This window comes from Nycticebus coucang, chromosome 7 (assembly GCF_027406575.1).
Source record: "Nycticebus coucang isolate mNycCou1 chromosome 7, mNycCou1.pri, whole genome shotgun sequence".
NCBI lineage: Eukaryota > Metazoa > Chordata > Mammalia > Primates > Lorisidae > Nycticebus > Nycticebus coucang.
Genome location: NC_069786.1, coordinates 127,618,273 through 127,637,722, shown reverse-complemented (window position 1 = coordinate 127,637,722; position 19,450 = coordinate 127,618,273). Strand labels below are relative to the sequence as shown.

The 19,450-nt window shown below is 40.9% G+C and overlaps 1 protein-coding gene across 3 annotated transcripts in view; it reads right to left on the bottom strand.

Moving 5' to 3' along the window:
• CAB39 (calcium binding protein 39) overlaps window positions 1-19,450 on the bottom strand; it is an 82,191-nt gene that overhangs the window by 46,659 nt on the left and 16,082 nt on the right. The window contains exon 2 of one of the 3 annotated variants that reach the window (XM_053597319.1): window positions 1,435-1,614. The exons of the other annotated variants lie outside the window; for them this stretch is intronic. The gene's annotated coding sequence lies outside the window, so the exon portion shown is untranslated. The remainder of the gene's footprint in view (window positions 1-1,434; window positions 1,615-19,450) is intronic. 3 annotated transcript variants of the gene reach the window in all.

Below are 19,450 nucleotides of genomic sequence, written 5' to 3'. Positions count from 1 at the left end.
GCTTAAATATCTTATATAGTCATGTGCTGCACAATGAAGAGTTAGTCAACAACAGACCACATATACAACCATGGTCCCATAAGATTATAACGGAGTTGAAAAATGCCTGTTATGCTAGTGATCTGTGCTACAATTACCTATAGTATTCAATATAGTAACATGCTGTACAGATTTGCAACCCAGAAGCAACAGGCTATGCCATATAGCCTACGTGTGTAGTAGTCTATAGGTCTGTATAAGTACATGCTAGGTATTCATACAAGAAAAGTACCTAATGACACAACTTTTAAAATAATTAAAAATATAGAAAGGCTTAGAATTAAAGAATAGTCCCCGAATAATCACCAAGTAGACAGGCAAGAAAGAAAAGTCATTCTTTAAGAAATAAAGCTCTTAATAAGCATGTTAGATAAATGTGCATAATGCTGCTAAACAGTGACTTTGTGTAACCAAATTTACAATGAGTACAAATAAAGAAAATTTAAAGCATTTACTAAAGTAAAAACATGTCTTGATGTACTTTGTCTAAAAAGCCATGCAGTGAAATCCCGGATATATCACATAAGCATATTCATGTGAATATGAGTAAAGGTGTGAAAAAAGATACCAACACCATCAGATTAAACGTGTTCCCTCTGGAGAGGAGGAAAGGGGTAGGAATCTGCTATTTTTTCCTTGGAAGACTTTCTGGTAACTATTTGAGTACTCCAATTATACACACACGTATAGAATTTTGATAAAAATAATAATTAAATGTAAAGAAATAAATGAATAAAACAATCCACCCATTATCGCATAAAAAGTACTACTCGTAAAACTTTCGAACTCAAAGGTGAATAACAGAGAAAAGTAAGACTGCCAACTTCCTAATCTTAAAATTAAACAAAGCCAACAGAAGCAGCAGTGTTTTTCAAACTTTGTCATGATCTATAGTATATCTATTCTAGCAATATGTTACAAGCATATACACCTGTGCACATATGTACATACATAAAGCTAAAACTGATATTTTCTATTTTATTCAATTACATTTTAAAAAATACACAAGTGGGGCGGCGTCTGTGGCTCAGTCGGTAAGGCTCCGGCCCCATATACCGAGGGTGATGGGTTCAAACCCACCCGGCCAAACTGCAACCAAAAAATAGCCGGGCGTTGTGGCAGGCGCCTGTAGTCCCAGCTGCTTGGGAGGCTGAGGCAGAAGAATCGCTTAAGCCCAGGAGTTGGAGGTTGCTGTGAGCTGTGTGAGGCCACGGCACTCTACCGAGGGCCGTAAAGTGAGACTCTCACAAGTGACTATATAGATTCCATGGTTTTAGTGAGAATAAAGAGGAACAGGAAAATTTGAAACCAAATAGTTAATTAAAAAAAAAAAAAATCAAGCTTCATAATTCATTCAATTCTTGTTTCAATCTCCTCACTCCAATCCATACTCACAAGAGACAGGAGTGTATTCCTTCACAGAACACATGACCTTCAGATGATGCTCAAATGACAGCAAAAGCACCTTAAGAGTAGACTCTTCCGCGGGCACTACTTTCTCTCAGGAGTGAGGACAATGCCTTCCAAAGAACCTGGTCTTCCACCAAGCAGTACCATTCAGAGTGTTCTGTGACCCTGAAGGATGTTCGACACACAGATACATGTCTAAATTTTGGAACTGGGCTTGGCGCCCATAGTGCAGTGGTTACGGCGCCAGCCACATACGCCAGGGCTGGCGGGTTCCACTCTGCTGGGTGGGTTCTACTTTGCCGGGTCTGCTAAACAACAATGACAAATACAATTAAAAAAAAAAAAAAAAAATTGGCCACGTGTTGTGATGGGCACCTGTAGTCCCAGCTACTTGGGAGGCTGAGGCAAGAGAATCGCCTAAGCCCAGGAGTTGGAGGTTGCTGTGAGCTGTGTGACGCCACGGCACTCTACCAAGGGCCATAAAGTGAGACTCTGTCTCTACAAAAAAAACAAACCAAAAACCCCCCAGTATTCCCACAAGTTTAAATGTTTAATTAAAAAATAGCTTATTTTGCCAGGCACGGTGGCTCCTACCTATAATCCCAGCGCTGGGGAGGCCAAAGCAGGTGGATTGCCTGAGATCACGGGTTTGAGACCAGCCTGAGCCAGAGCAAGCCCACATCTCTAAAAATAGCCATTAGGCAGGTACCTACAGTCCCAGCTACTTGGGAGGCTGAGGCAAGAGAATCACTTGAGTCCAGGAGTGTGGAGTGTGAGGTTGCTGTGACCTCTGACACCACAGCATCTACCAAGTTGAGACTCTGTCTCAAAAAAAAAAAAAAAGGAAAGGAAAAAAAGGCTATTTTAAATAACTTATTTTGAATGAATTATAGACTCAGTACTTTTTTTTTTCTTTTTTAAGACAGAGCCTCAAGCTGTTGTCCTGGGTATAGTGCCGTTGCATCACAGCTCACAGCAACCTCCTTTTCCTGGGCTCAAGCGATTCTCCTGCCTCCGCCTCCCAAGTAGCTGGGACTACAGGTGCCCGCCACAACACCCAGCTATTTTTTGGTTGCAGCCATCATTGTTGTTTGGAGGGCCCTGGCTGGATTCCAACCCGCCAGCTCAGGTGTATGTGGCTGGTGCCGTAGCCACTTGAGCCACAGGCGCTGAGCCTAGAATCAGTACTTAATGAAATGAGCTCAATAAACAATGTTTAGAAATATTTGCTTCTTTAAAAATAGCGTTTCTGGGGGCGGCCCTGTGGCTCAGTGAGTAGGGCGCCGGCCCCATATGCCGAGGGTGGCAGGTTCAAACCCAGCCCCGGCCAAACGGCAGCAAAAAAATAGCCGGGCGTTGTGGCGGGCGCCTGTAGTCCCAGCTACTGGGGAGGCTGAGGCAGGAGAATCGCCTAAGCCCAGGAGTTGGAGGTTGCTGTGAGCCGTGTGACGCCACGGCACTCTACCGAGGGCAATAAAAGTGAGACTCTGTCTCTACAAAAAAAAAAAAAAAAAAATAGCGTTTCTATTAATTATTAAAAGTTTTTTTATAAAACATGAAAAATATAAAAGTATGAATGTTTATGAAATATGTCTTTATAATAAAAGTTCATTCTAGAGGAACAAAGTAGAATATACTTGCTTATAGAAGAGAGAGGACTTTGCTTTAGCAGTTGATTTTCTAGAGAAAAATAATCTTATGAGGACTTTTTAAAAAAGCAACAGTTCTTGTTAAAAGCTATGTGTTATGGGGCAGCGCCTGTGGCTCAAAGGAGTAGGGCGCTGGCCCCATATGCCAGAGGTGGCAGGTTCAAGCTCAGCCCCGGCCAGAAACCACAAAATAAGAAAGCTATGTGTTGGGTGGCGCCTGTGGCTCAGTCGGTAAGGCGCCGGCCCCATATACCGAGGGTGGCGGGTTCAAACCCGGCCCCGGCTGAAATGCAACCAAAAAATAGCCGGGCGTTGTGGCAGGTGCCTGTAGTCCCAGCTACTCAGGAGGCTGAGGCAAGAGAATCGCTTAAGCCCAGGAGTTGGAGGTTGCTGTGAGCTGTGTGATGCCATGGCACTCTACCGAGGGCCATAAAGTGAGACTCTGTCTCTACAAAAAAAAAAAAAAAAAAAAAAAAAGCTATGTGTTAATTTTCCAAATAAGAATCTCATGTTAAACCTCAAATTATTATTGAGAGAATCATACTACTTTTCTCAAGTTTTACTTCAGGGGCAATTTCAGTGTACTCTATAGTCACATGGATTTTGAAGATGAAAGTTATGGTAAGTACAATGGAATATTTCTTGTACTCATTTAAGCTTCCTTAAATGCTTTCTTTTTTTTTTTTTTTTGTGGTTTTTGGCTGGGGCTGGGTTTGAACCCGCCACTTCCGGCATATGAGAACCGGCGCCCGACTCCTTGAGCCACAGGCGCCGCCCACCTTAAATGCTTTCTAACACAAGGTAGGGCATCTACAAACATCAACTTACATAGTTCTAGAATGACTTAAAGGTTGGAAGTGTTTCCACCAAACTGAACAAAGTCAAGTAACTTCATGGGGTTAAGAATGTGACATATTATCATCAGAGCTCTGTTACTTTATTCTTCTAAGTTCTAATAATCACATATACACCATAAATAGGCACACATATATTAACCTGATTTCTGACTTCTGCAGAAAAATGTTTTCTCTGTATAGTATTTGCTTTTTGCCTCAGTTGAGTATTGGGCCCCAGTATTTCTAAAATGTCTTTTGTTGTTTAAAAGAAAGGTAGTCTGCTGAGTACTGAAAAAAGTTGCCATCAAGGGGAGTGTCTTCTTCTGAAAGAGTTCCTTCTAGTTGTGACTAAATGAATATTAAGTTTCAAATCAGCTAATTACAAATAAGGTTGAGTGTATTGCTTGAGCTCATGAGACAAATAAAGTTGAGTTTAAAAAATTAAGGTCTATGTTCTTATGTTTCAATTTTCTACAAGAATGTAGCTTGGGGAGGCTAAGTGCAGTGGCTCACGCCAATAATCCTAGCACTCTAGGAGGCCCAGGTAGGTAGATTGCTTGAACTCAGGAGTTGAGACCAGCCTGAGCAAGAGTGAGATCCCATCTCTACTCAAAATGAAAAACTGAGGCAAAAGGATCACTTGAGCCCAAAAGTTTGAGGTTGCTGTATGATGCCATGGCACTCTACCAAGGGTGACAAAGTTGATACGTCTTAAAAAAAAAAAAAAAAAGAGAAAAAAAATTAGTGTGGTAAAATTTTCAATATTTTTTGTCAGTATTTACATATAAAACTACTTTTAATAATGTCTTTTAAATTAATATTAAAGGTAAATACACACTTTACCCTCTTCATAGCTGAAACTACTGGACCAATATAGTTCTTTTCAGAGTCAGCATTTCTCCAAGGAACAGACTATTTTGTTAACTATTTTAGCAAAAATACTCAAATCATAGGCTTTGGGTCTTATTTCTAATGTGTTACCACACACATCCGTTCCTTTCTGTGCGGACTTACCTAGCTTTACTTCACTTTCAGGTTCTAGTCCAGGTGGCCCCTAGAAGTCCCTACAGAGTGAGTGAGGGGAAAGAAACTGCAACTTCTTGTCCTCCTCTCTACAAACCAGAACTGACTCAGAACAGTCATTGAACTGAAATGTCTGTTTCCTCATCTTTATGAAAATTGAGGAAATGATCCCTGACAGGTCCACCTTAGAAAGCTAGTTATGTATACATAAGGAATGACTGCTGTGCCCACAGAGACCACACAATAGTCTATACAATTCTATTTAGCAGATACCAGAGGAAGATGATGCTAAGGAAGATTCTCAGTGACTCATAAGGAAGCAGTCTACGACTCAAAACATGAAGATTCTTAATTCGTACCAAAAGTTTACTCCAATTTACACAGCCATCAACAACGTGTAAGGTCAGCCATTTCCTCACCAGCTAACCAACACTACCAATCCTTTTGCCAATCTGCCGTATTAAAAATGCTATTTTTGGCTTGGTGGCTAAGATGCCAGCCACATACACTTGAACTGGCGGGTTCGAATCCAGCCCAAGCCCGCCAAACAACAATGACGGCTACAACCAAAAAATAGCTGAGCGTGTGGCAGGTACCTGTAGTCCCAGCTACTTGGGAAGTAGAGACAGGAGAAATGCTTGAGCCCAGGAGTTGGAGGTTGTTATGAGCTGTGATGCCACAGGACTCTACCCAGGGCGACAGCTTGAGGCTCTGTCTCAAAAAAATCAAAATGCTATCTTTGTGATTTGCTCTTCTCCCCCTCTGATCAATTCAACCCTCAATGAACATAATTTTAATTTGTATTTCCTTATTAAAATCATTGGTACAGGTCTACCTAGCCCATCATTCAACAATATTCAGAATATTTTTCTTAGTGATTTGTGGGACACTGTATAATTATAAATATTATTCCTTTGGATTTTTTTTCATTTGCAAATATGTTCTCCTAGTTTGCCATTTGCATTTCAACTTTGTTACTTAATACAGAAAGTTTTCATTTTGTTACAGCTTTAGCTATTGTCTTTTTCTTTATGAATTTTGGATTTCCCATTAGACTTGCATGTAGATGCTGAATATGAATCCAAAATTTCATATTTATAGATACTGAACATTATATATAAACATTATGTATCTTTTTCTGAAATAAGTTATCCTAGTAGAGTATCATTTAATAACTCTCTCTATAGTATCTACTTTGACAAAGGCTGACTGCTTTCATTATAGCACTGCTTAGTTGTAGGCAAAAAAGCCAAGCAAGAAATCCACTGTAACGTATGAATTAAATGACTTTTCTCCAGTTAACCACCAACTAATAAAGTTACGAGGGTGGGTGGGGAGTGTACAGTATACTGTTCACATACAGTAACTATTCCAAATACACGTTATATTAAGTATGACGTCAAATAAACTTATTTAAATTTGATGTATTTTTCAAAAATACAAGCCTATGTTTTGAGGATATTTAAAAAATTTAATTTAGATATAACTTTTAAAAGTAGATTCTAACAAACAATGTGACAAAATTCCCAGTCCTAGACCTTATCCCAGCCTAAGCCAAGCCAGGAGCAAATACTAGATAGAAATAAGTTGACAAAATCTACCATCAACCTGAGTAGCCATTTCAATAGGTACCTGAAATACCCATTGAAATGGGTAATATATTCAGAGAATATTTGAAGGTATGGGGAATAAATATCTTAAGCATGGAGGCATCCAGGATTGGAGTAAACAAAGTGAAAGATGTCATAAAGAAAGCTTAGCATTTTGAAAAGATTAATCAGACACATTAACATTCAAATTACCATCCCCACACTAGCTTGTCAGCTGTCTGGGAACAAGAACATACATCCACGTTTGATCTGCACTAGAACCATTCTAGTTTGTCACTGTCCCTCTCTTGAGTGTCAAACCCAGATTCCATACCCTATTAAGTGATCTGACCAGCTAAAACTTTTTCATTAATTTCATATATTTCATAAATTAAAGTCTTATTTCATTAACAGTTTTCACAATCACACATAAGAAGCTTTCTACTGAGCAATTTTTTTTTTTTTTTTTTGGTAGAGACAGAGTCTCACTGTACAGCCCTCGGGTAGAGTGCCGTGGCCTCACACAGCTCACAGCAACCTCTAACTCTTGGGCTTATGCGATTCTCTTGCCTCAGCCTCCCAAGCAGCTGGGACTACAGGTGCCCGCCACAACGCCCGGCTATTTTTTTGTTGCAGTTTGGCCGGGGCTGGGCCTGAACCCGCCACCCTCGGTATATGGGGCCGGCGCCCTACTCACTGAGCCACAGGCGCCGCCCTCTACTGAGCAATTTTAATTGACCCAAGTCAATTGTTCTGTAATAAGTCACATTTTCACTCATTTACTACACTCAGGAATGTACCTGCAGAACTGAACAATTACTTCTATTACAATCCTTCTGATTTAGACTCAGTATACAGTATGACATTTAAAATTTTTTCTTGGATCTTAACTGTTATCCAGTATATTATTAGCTTCCCCTACCAGACTCCTGTCAACTATAAATGTGATCAGCAAGTCACACAGGCTTTCCTTTATTCCCTGCTAAAAGTACAAACAGGTCACAGAGGACACAGTACCAGAGCTTTCTAAGAAAGCCTGCCATCAATCTATCATTAAAAGAAACACAAGGCCACCTCACTGCATTACACTATCACTGGTGGCTTACAGGTTTCTTTGACCTCATGAGACATACATTCTTATTTAAAAAACAAGTATCACCAAACACTGATTCTTACTATGTAAAATTATATTGCCCTTCTCTGTTATATTTTGCTCTATTCAATCTCCTACTTCCTCTCCTCCTTTTAAATGGTAGTCAAAACTCCTTCAGTTGACTTAACCCACTGATACAAGGGAACTTCCAGTTGGTAAAACAAAGATTTAAAAACTATTTGAGTAGTTCTTTTAATAATGTTGTCAAACTTATTCACAATGCTAAACTTCTCAAATTATCACAAAACACAAAGATTTTATGACATGATTTATGACATGAAATTATAGCTACATACTACAAAGCATTATTTAGAAATACCTGTAATATGGCTGGGCGCAGTGGCTCATGCCTATAATCCTAGCAATCTGGGAGGCTGAGGAGAATGGATTGTTTGAGCTCGAGTTCCAGACCAGCCTGAGCAAAAGCGAGACCCCAGCTCTACTAAAAATAGAAAAACTGAGGCAAGAGGATTGCTTCAAGCCCAAGAGTTGGAGGTCTTTTATGTTAAAGGTCTTTTATCAATATGGATTTCCCATCTTTAGTTTTATCTATAACGATTCATTCACGGATATCCTAAGGACTTAAGAGTTACATCATCTTTTTTTTTTTTTTTTTTTTTGTAGAGACAGAGTCTCACTGTACCGCCCTCAGTAGAGTGCCGTGGCGTCACACGGCTTACAGCAACCTCTAACTCTTGGGCTTACGCGATTCTCTTGCCTCAGCCTCCCAAGCAGCTGGGACTACAGGTGCCCGCCACAACGCCCAGCTATTTTTTTGTTGCAGTTTGGCTGCGGCTGGGTTTGAACCCGCCACCCTCAGCATATGGGGCCGGCGCCTACTCACTGAGCCACAGGCGCCGCCCAAGAGTTACATCATCTTATTTTTAGAATGAGTGTAGAAAATGTGAACTTCAATTAGCATTGTATTTGAACAACACAAAAGGTTAATTCATGTCTACATTTTACAAGGTGAAACCGTCAATCTTCAAGGTTGAAATTATGAATCTATTTTTTCTTCTGGCTAAAGTGAATATTCACTTTGTCACAGGGTTGTGTAAACATACCATATGATCATGGGCAAACATCACACAGCCTTACCCACATTTTGGTAAATAAGAAAAGCAAATAGCCAGTCATGCTCTTTTAAAATGATAATCCCTTAAAAAGAATACCTTAAAAAAAAAAAAAAAAGCTTGAATTGTAAACAAATGAGAAAATCTGACAGAAAGTTCAAATATGGAAAAAAAAGGTCTTTAAGAAATTATTTTTGTGTCAATGATTGAGGAAGATCAAAAATGCTATGGTTTGAAAAGTTACACCTTGGGTGGCGCCTGTGGCTCAGGGAGTAGGGTGCCGGTCCCATATGCCAGAGGTGGCGGGTTCAAACCTAGCCCCGGCCAAAAACCACAAAAAAAAAAAAAAAAAATGAAAAGTTACACCTTGAGAATGATAAAATGAATGCTATTTTTTCCTTTTATTCTTATGAAGAACTGTAATGAGAAAAAAAGTCTTCTTTTTAAAATTTACAGGCTTAAATTTATTTCTACAGGATCAGGTTATAAACCTGGAAAATCACTCTCCTTCAAGGTCCAAGCATTGCTATTTCTGTTCTGGACAGATGCCCACAAAAGCACATAAGCATGCCACAAAACCAGCCTGAGCTGAACCACCATAGTTGGAGATTCAAAGGTTTGTTTTCTTTTTAAACTGCTCAGAGGCTGCTGTACAGTGGTATTCTGTGTAAGCAGAGTTTTTCCAGCAGAAGTACTCAGAGTCACAGAATGCACAATTACCTGGCCCTATAGATGATCACGCAAACATTCTACACAAGGAAGATTTCTCTGAAAATTCTAACCAGTCAACATATCCTTAACTAGCAAATGAAGGCTTGATGTTCAGGTGAGAGAAAAAGTCTAGATGAAATAATGAGGCCAAATAAATTCAATTTTGGATGAAGTAACTGAACTTCATTTGTCAACTAATTGGCATGATCATATATAAAAGCTCTTGTTTGTGCTTTTGGAGGAAAAACATTCCCAATCATACAGCCAAACTCAGCTTATGAACCAAAAGATGAGAACTTAATGACATATAGGTATAACAGTGGCACAGGACTTTGAATATAATTGGGGAAACAGGCACAAATATGAGAAATGCAAATCTACAGGAAACTATACATGCCACATTACCAGATGCCGTACTAAAAACCCCAAATAGGCTCGGCGCTTGTGGCTCAAGTGGCTAAGGAGCCAACCACATGCACCTGAACTGGCAGATATGAATCCAGCCCAGGCCCGCCAAATGACAGCTGCAAGAAAAAAATAGCCGGCGTTGTGGTGGGTGCCTGTAATCCTAGCCACTTGGGAGGCAGAGGCGGGAGAATCACTTGAGCCCAGGAGTTGGAGGTTGCTGTGAGCTGTGATGCCATGGCACTGTACCCTGGGCAACAGCTTGGGGCTCTGTCTCAAAAAAAAAAAAAAAAAAAAAAAGTGATATGGGTAACAAGTTCAGAGGATAGGGCATTATATGGTAAACGGTCTCAGACTTCAACAGAGGAATGTTTCTTGAACTGCATCTTATAGAATGAAAAATTTGGATAGGCTGGGTGCAGTGGCTCATGGCTGTAATCCTAGCACTCTCTGGGAGGCCAAGGCAGGTGGACTGCTTGAGCTCAGGCTTTTGAGACTAGCCTGAAACCAGCCCGAGCCAGAGCAAGACCTCGTCTCTAAAAATAGCTGTGCATTATGGTGGGGCACCTGTAGTCCCAGCTACTCGGGAGGCTGAAGCAAGAGAATCACTTGAGCCCAGGAGTTTGAGGTTGCTGTGAGCTACGATGCTGTGACACTCTACTGAGGATGACAAAGTAAGACTCTGTCTCCAAAAAAAAGAAAAAAAAGAGAGAGAAATTTGGGTAAAAGTCAGAAAATGTATTACAATTGACTGGAGAGCTTTATGCAACAGCCTCAACTATAAGGAAACAAAGATTATTTTGTAATTTCATCAAGTTGTGGTGGGTAACAAAGTATCAATTGAAAAGGAAGGCAGAAGGTGAAAAACTTGCTGTAAACTCAAGTGCTGTTTACAGAATAACCACATGCCTTCTTTTATTGCCCAAAGAACATTCCACACTTTATGGAGTGGTGCTTTCCAGGTAAGTGCTGACATCACAATATAGCCAAACTGGAAAGCTTGCTTTTTAAATCTGAAAGCTTTTATCTAAAATGCACCAAAAAAGCATCTTATAATCAACAGAACGTAAAAAGTTAAGAGGCTTTGAAACAACTATAATGGATACATTTACTTAGACTAAAAACTTACTTTCCTCTAAAATTCTGAACATGGGATTTCATTTTTTCTTTATTTCAGCAGAATGCTACTAACTCAAATGACTGTAATGACTTAATGTTCGTGAAAATGCTCTGCAATCTCCAAAAAACCATACAAACATAGACATACTCATTCCTGTGCAGACTTCCAAAAAAATCTATCTTCTTGATGTTTAACTGTATCTCCCAAATGTTGATGTTATTGTTAAACATACTGCCAACCTCAGAATCACAATGGTTTTAAACACGAAGTTTATTGATTAGTTTTTTTTTATGGTGTTTGGGGAAGGAAGATAGGCTCAGTTTCTTCCATAACAGTGGGGTTTGGTGGCCAGGCACAGACAGTGGCTCACACCTGCAATCCTAGCATTCTGATAGGCCGAGGTGGGTGGATTGCTTGAGCTCGTAAGTTCGAGACCAGCCTGAGCAAGAGCAAGACCCCATCTCTAAAAGTAGCTGGGCATTGTGGTGGCCACCGGTAATCCCATTTACTTGGGAGGCTGATGCAAAAAGATCACTTAAGTCCAAGAGTATCAGGTTGCTGTGAGCTACGATGCCATAGCACTCTACAAGGGTGACAAAGTCTTGTCTCAAAAACAAACAAAAACAAAACAAAACAACACTGGGGTATTGGTGACCTAGACTTTGAAATTTTTTCAGAATAAAATGACATTAGCCATGATTCTGGCAGTGGCTTTAAACTTGTTCTAAGATCTAGAGTAGATAAGGGTTCACCTCTTCTTCAGCTCTAAACACCTCACTCCTATCAGTTTTATACACAGGGCTTCTGTGTCATAAATTTAACAAAATTTTTTAAAATTACTACTTTATGACATAAAACATAGTCTCTTGTTGGTATGTCTCTTGTCTGCATGTTGGTACTAGAACTATCCTCTGAGGAAACCACTGATCTGACCCACAATTTATATAACTAGATTTGAAATCAAGTCCTGGTTAAGTTTTCAAAGGCAGACGTTAGTGTTGCCCATGAGCTCAGCCAAGAGCAGTAAACAGACACCAAAACCTTGGACCTCTCTGATACCCAATTTTAATAAAAAGTTCTAGGTTATAATTATAGAGGGCTGCCTCCATAGCTTGAGAGCACATCAGAAATCTAACGATTTAATTAAACTGCACTCCGGTCTAATATTATAAATGTCTAGTACTCAGATACTTCAACTAAGAAACTTGAATCCAGGTACTTTACTTTTATAGACACTGTAGAGATTTGAGATTATAGAGGAACCAGAATCTGCATTAATAACAGGTTCACAGGGTCTCTATTATGATAAAGTTATACATCTTCTAAGTGACTGGTTTGCTTTTTGTCTCATGAACAGTCTTGGAACTGATCTTGTTTCATTCTTTGTTCTGGCTACTCAAACTTGAAGGCAAATGTGTGGGCTCTACCCAGCTAGCATAAATGACATGTGTTTGTACTTGCCCCAAGAATAATTTTATATGTTTTTCCTTGTCTTTCATTGCTCCTTATCTAGTTTTTTGGAGTAAGACGGAGGATAGGACAGAGTGGAAGGAAAAGAGAAATACACACCTAATTTTCTCTATTTCCCTAAAATGACAGGAAAAGAACATGAAAAAAATCGAATTTTAGCATAACGGTGTAGTTTTTAACCTTACCATTATGATAAATGTGTTAAATACTGCAAGACGTAGTGTGTTAATTTTCTTGTAACAGAAATAGGTAACAACGCCAACATGACATCTTGTCTGCGGAAAGATTACTGAATTAAGTCAAACAGGGAAAGCATATCAGGGCAACTGACATATATGGTATACAGCAAAAGAAGGACTTTTCATCATTTTTCTTCATTCAAACAGAATAGAACCTCCATAACTGACCACCTCCTTACATTGACCACCTGCTAAAATTGCCCTAATTTTCATAGACAGGAAATGTACCACATGTACCTTATCAGCACAGCAGGACCAGTTCCTTTTGCTGACTACCTCTGTATAATGACCAATTTGTTACAGTCCCTTGGGGTGGTCAACTTAGAGGTTCTACTGTAATTTCCGTCTGTGAGTAACAGTGTCCCAGCTCTCCTTTATAGGATGAGAGAGAGTCACCACAACTCTCCCATCTCTCAGAGAGCCCCTGCACCAGTGTGCGATGCCTCTTTAGTTTCTATCATTCTCCTTTCTGGGAAGAAAGGATAAATGAAAATATTTCCAAGTTTACTTAACATATTTTTCAAGCCCCTTTGCATATGTGAGGCATTACAGACATTAAATCCATTTGCATATGGATGCCTTTGTAGAAAATTATTTTTTAGCCAGGTATACACAGTATATTCAACTAGTGTAAAAACATACCATAATGGCTGAGCTGTACATGTAAACTACTACTCTATATTCTGCTCAAATCTCTCCAAGAGAATTAAGGAAAGCAACCACGACGCTGGGTGGGGGGAAGTGAGGGTTGGGGAATAGGCAAAGCACATAATGTAAATGGAAAACTAGCTGAGAATGGTGAGACAAACCAAAATGCTACCAAGTCAAGGAATGTTGGTTAGCTGATGCTCTCCTCTAATTTAAAACAAACAAACAAGAAAACAACAAAGAAAAACAGAAAACCTAAAAACAAATACTGGTGGTTCAGACTGGAAAATTAATAATGTAGAACATTCCACCCTGGGGTGGCAAACAGCAAGTAAATGTAAGAGTAGAGGCATTTTAGTCAGGGGTGAAGTGCTGTAACATTATAGTTCTCATTCAAAGGGAAGGAAAGTCAAGGCAATCTACTACTGAAAACCCTTTTGGTTCCAAAGAAGGACAAACGAGCTCCTATGGCTCCAGAATTAGTGCCTGAGAATCAAACTACCTGGGAGTTGGGGCCTGGGATGAGATTCTGAGGACCTGAAAGCAGCCTCACACCCTCAGCCCCACAAAAATGAGGAAAAGGTTAAAAACCAGCTAGTGTTGTAATTACTAAATGGAGAGATGACAACTTACCCAAACCAGGGCAACCTGGGGAGTGAAGGGGCCGCAATGAATAATTATGCCAGGACATTGGACATTAATGTGTACTTTCCCTGGCAAATCAGGACATTTGGTTATCCATACTAAACTGTGACTATCTTGATTTGCCTTGACTAGCCAATTTTTCTCTGTGTGTCCATTTCTCCATCTAGTAAGGGCAAAGTACCTTCCACTTAAAAGGCCCAGCAGGGTCATTTGCATATAACTATTTGTTAGGGATGATGAAAAGACATCTCTCATGGCAGTAGTTGATATTTCAAATCAGTAAACATCTACAATCCACTAGGATTATTGAGGAACATGCCCAAGTCATGGAATGACTAACTCTTCAACCTCCCACTAACCACGCTGATTTTAGGATTAAGAGCATAATCTCCTATCAGACTCAAGTTTGAATCTTACCTCTGCTATTTAGTATAGATGTGACGTTGTTCATGTAGTAGGTTCATATATACCTTTTACTGAGTTCCATAGAATTTGACAGTATTCACTGGCCAATACTGCAATGATTTAACTTGGGACAATTTTTTTACTTCATAACATTCTTCCCATTCAAGAACACGGTAACGGGCGGCGCCTCTGGCTCAGTGAGTGGGGCGCCAGCCCCATATGCTGAGGGTGGCGGGTTCAAACCCAGCCCCGGCCAAACTGCGACCAAAAAATAGCCGGGCGTTGTGGCGGGCACCTGTAGTCCCAGCCACTCGGGAGGCTGAGGCAAGAGAATCGCGTAAGCCCAAGAGTTAGAGGTTGCTGTGAGCCGTGTGACGCCACGGCACTCTACCCGAGGGCGGTACAGTGAGACTCTGTCTCTACAAAAAAAAAAAAAAAAAAAAGAACACGGTAACTTTCTGTTCTTAATTAGAAGTCTTTTTTTCACTCAAATTTATAGTTTCTTCATAGAGAGATCACAAACATTTCATATGGATCCCCTCATCTTAGGCATTTCGTGTTTCAAACTGCTATAATCAATGAGATTTTTCTTCCAATATTTATCGCTAAATACTACTAACTACTACTATTAAATAATCTTTACATGATTAAAAGCTATCTTACTCAACTCTTGTATTTAGCTCAAGTTGATTCTCTTGGTTTTCCTACATTTAAGATCATGACTACCTACAAATATTGCTATTTTACACCTTTTTCTTTCCAACAATTATGCCTTTCATTTGATGTATTTTGTTTTTTTCCTGTTCGTTTTGTTTTGTTTTTTGTTTTATTGAGACACAGTCCCACTCTGTTGTCCTGGGTAGAGTGCCCTGGTGTCAACATAGCTTACAGCAACTTCAAACTCCTGGGCTCAAGAGATCCTTGTTTCAGTCGCCCAAGTAGCTAGGACTACAGCCACCCACCACTACACCCAGCTATTTCTAGAGATGAGGTCTTGTTCTGGCTCAGGCTGGTCTCGAACTTGTGAGCTCAAGCAATCCACCTGCCTCAGCCTTCCAGAGTGCTAGTTTTACAGGTATGAGCCACAGCGCACAGCCTTATTTGACATGTTTTTGTATTGGCCAGGGTATCAAACTTCATTACTATTACTGGGCATCTTTGTTTTGTTTTCTGATTTTACTAGTTCATAAATCAGGAAGAATATCTTGGCACATATTGGGATATAGCCCAAGGGTTATATATAAACTGGTGCCAAACCCCGAGTGTTCAAAATCAGGTTCTGTGACTTACTTGAAATTAATCATTAGACAAACTATGTAATCTCTTGCCTTAAATTTCTTAATCTTTAAAATGAGAGTAATAATAACAATCTTTTTTGTAGGGTTATGAGGATTAACTAAGATAGTACAGATAAAGTGCTTAGCAACTTGGCAGGCTCAGTGCCTGTAGCTTAGCAGGTAGGGTGCCAGCCACATACACAGGAGGAGCTGGTGGGTTCGAACCCAGCTTGGGCCTGGCAAAACAATGACAATTACAACAAAAAAATAGCCAAGCGTTGTGGTGGGCGCATGTAGTCCCAGCTCCTTGGGAGGCTGAGGCAAGAGAAATGCTTAAGCCCAAGAGTTTGAGGTGTTGTGAGCAGTGATGCCAAGGCACTCCACTGAGGGTGAAATAGCGAGACTCCATCTCAAAAAAAAAAAAAAAAAAAACACACACACAGTACTTGGCACGCAGTAAATACCATGCTGCCTTCTTTGACAATTTTCTATTTAATTAAATTTGCTGGTATTAGAATTTTCATGGCTTCAATAAATGAAATTGGAATAGTTTTCTTCCTCTGAAATATCTTATTAGTGGGCGGCACCTGTGGCTCAGTGGGTAGGGCGCCGGCCCCATACACAGAGGGTGGCGGGTTCAAACCCAGCCCTGGCCAAACTGCAACAAAAAAATAGCCAGGCGTTGTGTTGGGCGCCTGTAGTTCCAGCTGCTCGGGAGGCTGAGGCAAGAGAATCACGTGAGCCCAAGAGCTGGAGATTGCTGAGCCATGTGACGCCATGGCACTCTACCAAGGGCAGTAAAGTGAGACTCTGTCTCTACCAAAAAAAAAAAAACTTATTAGATTGCTATTCTTTTATTTTATTAGGTTTTCAAGAACTTATGCTAGTTATAACACAAATTTTGATATCCTTGGGTATTTTTCCCTAAGATCTAGAATAAATGAGATAGTTTAAGTTTTTGCAAATTCATAAAAATAATTTCTATATAACACATAGATAATTATATAAGAGTATATAATTTCTGGGCGGCACCTGTGGCTCAGTGAGTAGGGCGCCGGCCCCATATGCCAAGGGTGGCGGGTTCAAACCCAGCCCCGGCCAAACTATAACAACAACAACAACAACAAAAAAATAGCCAGGCGTTGTGGCAGGCGCCTGTAGTCCCAGCTGCTCGGGAGGCTGAGGCAAGAGAATTGCATAAGCCCAAGAGTTAGAGGTTGCTGTGAGCCGTGTGACGCCACAGCACTCTACCCGAGGGCGGTACAGTGAGACTCTGTCTCTACAAAAAAAAAATAATAATAAAAAAAATAAGAGTATAATCTGGATCAGAAGCTCCCCTATCCCTTTTTACCGGGAGGCCATGGCCTCTAACATACATTTAATACATTCTGTGGTTAACAATCTATTCAAGCACTCGCTTTCTTAATTTTGAAAAGCAATCAGCTCCACTTTTCAATGTTCATTGTTTCAAAGTTGTACAAGACATAAAAATTTAGACCAATGTCTCTCTGGTAACTTTTTTCTGGATTTATTATGTCTGCTCCTTCTTCCCTATTTCATATCATTTCTTCCTCTTTCTAACAACAAAAGCTTTTATAGAAGACACTCCTGACTTTTTTCAAACACTAAGGGGCTTCTGCATACAACATCCTATGTTAATAACTACAGTGATCCCTTCTGTCTTCCTTTCACTGCATTGATTTTTTTCTTTTCTTTCCTTTCCTTTGTTTTTCCTTTATCTTTTTTTGGAGGGACAGAGTCTGGCTATGTTGCTCAGTATGGACTTGAACTCCTGGCTGAAGAGATCCTCCTCCCTTAGTCTCCCAAGTAGGTAGCTGAGATTACAGGCATATGCCACCATGCCCAGCTTTTTTCACTACATTTAATTTAAAAAGTGGGCGAGCTTCCATTAAGATAAAAAAGTCAGCATTCTCCATTTCCCTTTTAACTTCTGTAAGGAAGTGGCACGCTTTTCCTATCAATTCAGCTTCTAATAACTCACTCTATGAGAACAAGGCCAAGGCTAGCTCTTGAGTAAACAAAAAATTAGGAGTGATCTTAGAGAACAAGAATGGATGATTTTAACAATATAAAACTAGGAAGTATTTGTTTTACTGTGTACACACACAGGAAGATGTTACCATTTCTAGTTCCTTCTTGCTTACTTGTGAAGGTAAGACATTTTGCCATACACAGCTCAGGAAAAGCACAGTAGATAGGTAATTCTTTTTTTTTTTTTTTTTTTTTTTGCTGAGAGTAACTTTAATAAGGCATGGGCTAACTGTTGCTTCTTGGAGTTAAAGGTCAAAGAGGAAGGGCATCACATCTGTAAGAAAGGGAGAGAGTCAAAAGGAGTGTGCTTCACACCTGTTGTTCCCTAAGCCTGAATGCCCTCTCATAGCAGGTGAACTATTTCTTACTCAAGGCTCAAATGCCACCACTTCTCTGAAGCCTCCCTGAACCACTCCAGGGAAAGACAAAGTCCCCTTTGCATACAACCTCTGTTATTGTGCTTTTCACACTGTTGGTCACCAGTCCCTACGCTTCTGGGCTGTGAAGAGGACCAGTTGCACCTCAGTTGTTTCCCCATCAATTCCTTGTACATCAAAGTCCTGCACTTGTGGGGGAGGTCTCACCTCAGGCCGGCATCACCCAAGGGTCTCAGACCACTGCTGTTCTCCCTGCTTCCTACACAAGATGCCCCTCATGGTGTGAAATCCGCTTGTACATTCAGCCTTGGGTGAGAGTCTTCAGGTCCCCTCCCCTGAGGCCCACACACAGCAAGGCCTCACACCTGGCTGGCTCATGCATTGCTGGATACTTTCCAGCCCAGTGGAGGCCAAGGCTCGGGCCTCCTCCTCGAAGCAGCGATGTCCCTCCTCAGTCAACTTCCAGAGGCAGGAGTGAGGCCATGTTTTGGCCCCACCTTGCAAATTGACTGGCACTTTCTCAAAACTGTCTCGGAAGCAGAGATTGTGACGGATGGTGTTCTTCCAGCTTTCTGGAGCCGTCCTGAAAAAGGGGAAGTGTTCTCTCCAGGTTGTTGCGGGGAGAGGCAAACTGCTTCTGAGGGGGAGACTGCTCGCAGGAAGAAATCAGTAGCATTCCACCCCATCGGCATCTTCCTTCTTGTTAGGTGGCTGAAGGGAGAGTGGGGCATTTGCTAGATCCTCCCTCTTGCTAGATTCTGGGACCTCCAGCTTTCCAGGGGGAAACACGATGTTAGGGTTTACCCACATCCACATATTGGGCTCAATTTCTGGACCGTCTTTATCAGCATTGGCTTTTTTTCCTAGGGGTAATTTTGGTGGATCGACTATTCGGAGTTTATATCTTGCAACTCCAGCACGTCTGTGTCTGTGTCGGGCAACGGAGAAGAGGTGAGGATACGGCCAGGAACAAATCCGAGAAACTTTTTTTTTTTTTTTTTTGTAGAGACAGAGTCTCACTGTACCGCCCTCGGGTAGAGTGCCGTGGCGTCACACGGCTCACGGCAACCTCCAGCTCTTGGGCTTACACGATTCTCTTGCCTCAGCCTCCCGAGCAGCTGGGACTACAGGCGCCCGCCACAACGCCCGGCTATTTTTTTTGTTGCGGTTTGGCCGGGGCTGGGTTTGAACCCGCCACCCTCGGCATATGGCGCCGCATATGGCGCCGGCGCCCTACTCACTGAGCCACAGGTGCCGCCCCCGAGAAACATTTTTTTAAAGAGACAAAAATAACTAAAATACGTAGTATGGCAAATGGCGATAAGCACG